The following is a 3,228-nucleotide window of genomic DNA, read 5'->3' on the forward strand; positions in this document are numbered from 1 at the left end:
CGCCCGACAAGCCTCCCGGCCGCCCGACAAGCCTCCCGTCTCTCTTGCTGTCCCCTCCTTGGCTCAGGTGGAGGGCAAACGCTTCCCAAACATCCTGCTTGCTCTCTGCTCCATCCCAAGGATGAACCCAACACCGAGAGGGGAACCGGGCCACGAGCAAACCATGCCCGACGCTCACCTGGGCCCGGACTGCCTTTGTCATTTACACAGTTGGCTTTTGCTTTTTGCGGCTGAGAAACACCCACTGGGTCCACCCCTGATGAACACAATCCTCCCCACAGACAAGCCCATGAAATGGCCCATGGTAAGAGGGGGGGATGGTGTTTGGTGGGCACAGGGTCAGGCAAGGAAGCTGGTGCCCTTGCAGGAAGATGGGAGGAATGCCCTTTAGGGGCTGGATTCGAAACGTGGACCACAGCCCTGGCATATGCAGCTGGACCGAGGTTGCCACCCCGCTGGACAGTGACAAATCCTGGTCTTATATCCATGCCATCCTATTGAAATACGCAACTAGTGCCCAGCAGTCATGGCTCGGTGTTTGAGCGTCGGCCTATGAACCAGGAGGTCACGGTTCAATTCCTGGTCAGGGCACATGCCCGGGTTGCACATGCCCATCACCAGTGGGGGGCATGCAGGAGGCAGCCAATCAATGATTCTCTCTCATCACTGATGTTTCTATCTCTCCCTCTCCCTTCCTCTCTAAAATCAGTAAAAAAAAAAAGTTTTTAAAATGGAAATATGCCATTAGTGATAGTGTTACCCATTCAAAACTCCTGTAAATTGTGCCAAGCGTGTCCCTCCACCCACGGGGAAGGACCCACCCTGTGCCTGGCCCTTCGCCTTCCCCAGCAGGTTTTCACATTCCTGGACCTTGGGGTTCTTTCTTCTCCCCTAGAGCCTTGGTGACCAAGCCTTGCAAAGATCCAACTGCGAAGCCAGTTCACCCGCCACGATTCAACATGGAAACATTTCCTCTGCAGGGACTTCCCTGAGCACCCACCCCTGCAGAGAGGCTGGGCGCCTCCGGGGGAGGGGGCTGCCCGGCCCCTGTACTTCATAGCTCTCGTCACATGCTGTTGAATATCTACACACCAGGCTGTTTGCCTGATTTGTCTCCCAGGCACGGGTGGTGTTGACTTGTTCTTTGTTCACTCTGCATGGCGAGGAGACAAACACCTTTTTAAAGGCCAGTCCAGGAGCATCCTGAGGCCGGCAGGGCCAGGCGACAGCTCGCATCCCCCTCTCCACCCCCCACCCCCTGCTTCCCCATCACAGGGCCCCAGAACCTCATTCCTCAGATCCCACCTCCCATGTCCCCCCGAGAAGTCACCCCACCCAGGTCACTCACATCACAACTGCATCTCCCGGCGTTGCCACTGGATTAGCCACCTCCCCACCCGGCCACCAGCTCCAGGAGGGCCAGTCTCTGCTTTGACTCACGGCTCTGTTCCAGGGCCGGGCAGAATGTCTGAAATGGCACACCTCCCACAAGCATTTGTTGGATGAAATAATGAGTCAAGAGAGTATTACTTGCTAAAATCAGTTTATTGCACTTGCTTAAATGGCACACTTTACACTACGTGCAACCAGGACACCACACGATGAGCCTAGAACAAGATGAAGTTGCTTTTCTTACCTCTCACTGCTTTTTTTTTTTAAATGTTTTTATTTATTTTAGAGAAACATCCTCAATCACCTGCCCCCTGCACACACCCTACTGGGGATCGAGCCTGCAACCTAGGCATGTGCCCCAACTGGGAATCAAACCCGTGACTTCTTGCTGCATAGGAGGACTCTCCTTCCACTGAGCCACATGGCCGGGCTCTCACTGCTCTTTAAACTCAGAGGAGGGGGCTCTTTCTCTGCCCCCGATACACACTTGGACAGATCCACCCCCTTTGGGCTCAAATGCAGAGACTTCCAAGTTCTACAATTAATGCTAAGAAAGAAACCCCGCCCGGCCCGGGGCAGCTCAGTGGGTTGGGCATCGCCCCATGCACCAAGAGGTCACTGGTTTGAATCCCGGTCGGACAATGCCCTGGATGCTTGATCCCCAGTAGGGAGGCAGCTGATTGGTTTCTCACATCGGTGTTTCTCTCTCTTCCTGTCCCTTCCTCTCTCTCTAATATCAATCCTCCTATATAATAAAAGCCTAACATGCAAATCGACCAAAGGGTGGAACCGGGTGCTATGATGCGCACTGACCACCAGGGGGCAGACGCTCAATGCAGGAGCTGCCCACAGGCCCCAGGCCAGCCAAGGCGGGTGCCAGTGGGGGAGGGGAGGAATCGCCCCACAGATCCCCCGATCCGCCAGGCCTAGGGACCCTACCCATGCACGAATGCCGGGCGTCAGGCCTCTAGTGAAAACACATTTAAGAGCAAGGAACAAGGTGTAAACCCAACATGTCATCTCAGTCGCTAGGAGCATTCGGTCCTATGAAAGGATCAGGCAGAGGCCTGGGAGCAGCCTGGATGGAGGCCGCCTGCTCTTCCCCATTTGCTGACCAGGATCTGACCTCTCCCAGAGCAGAACGGCTCTGGCAACTATGATTTCCAGGAAGTTACTTTCTCACCATCCGGGAAGCCTGAGGTGCGAGGGGAAGGCGTCCCCAGGCTGGGTCCTCCTGCGGGCGTGAGGGTGTCTGTTCCCGGCCTCTATCTGTCCTTCCTGGGTTTGCAGATGGCCGTCCCCGTGTTCACAGGGCTCCCCCTGTATGTGTCCACCCCCAATGTCCCCTTTTGGTAAGGACACCAGTGCTATTGGGGTAGGGCCCATCCGATCGACCTGGCTTTAACTTTGTTCTCTCTGTAAAGGCCTTACCTCTGATTATGGAGGTCCTGGGGGCTAGGGCTCCAAGACGGGAACTTTGGGGGACACGATTCTGGCCGTAACACCCGCGCCGGCTCATTCTTCCCTGTAAAGCCTGAGAGCCTCCTGCGTTTCCAGGTCCTCGCCTCCCAGGTGCCTCCGACAGGGTGGCCCCTCGCCTGTTGCAGGGACGCAGGCGCGAAGGGTGCCCAATGCGACCTAAAGACACTTGGAAACACAAGGATCATCCATTACACCACCGCTTTCCAAACAAACGCCAACAAAGACGCGTCGGGTTCGAAATAAAGTTCGGCCCTTAAAGTGAAGGACGCTTTGCTTCCTGAAAATGCACTCCGCGCAGCGTCCCAGGCGGGAGCGGGCTGGGGGCCCATCCGGGGCCCCACTTACCTGCGGGGG

General features: G+C 56.1%; 1 long non-coding RNA gene across 1 annotated transcript; it reads right to left on the reverse strand.

Moving 5' to 3' along the window:
• Positions 1 to 1,526: 1,526 nt before the first annotated feature.
• LOC106725177 lies at positions 1,527 to 3,222 on the reverse strand. Its single transcript, XR_001361043.1, has 2 exons — positions 2,824 to 3,222; positions 1,527 to 1,607 (listed from the first exon to the last, which is right to left on the reverse strand). It is a non-coding gene; the product is annotated as an uncharacterized LOC106725177 (long non-coding RNA).
• Positions 3,223 to 3,228: the final 6 nt, after the last annotated feature.

Source organism: Myotis brandtii, unplaced genomic scaffold (assembly GCF_000412655.1).
Source record: "Myotis brandtii unplaced genomic scaffold, ASM41265v1 scaffold1408, whole genome shotgun sequence".
Classification (NCBI taxonomy): Eukaryota; Metazoa; Chordata; class Mammalia; order Chiroptera; family Vespertilionidae; genus Myotis; species Myotis brandtii.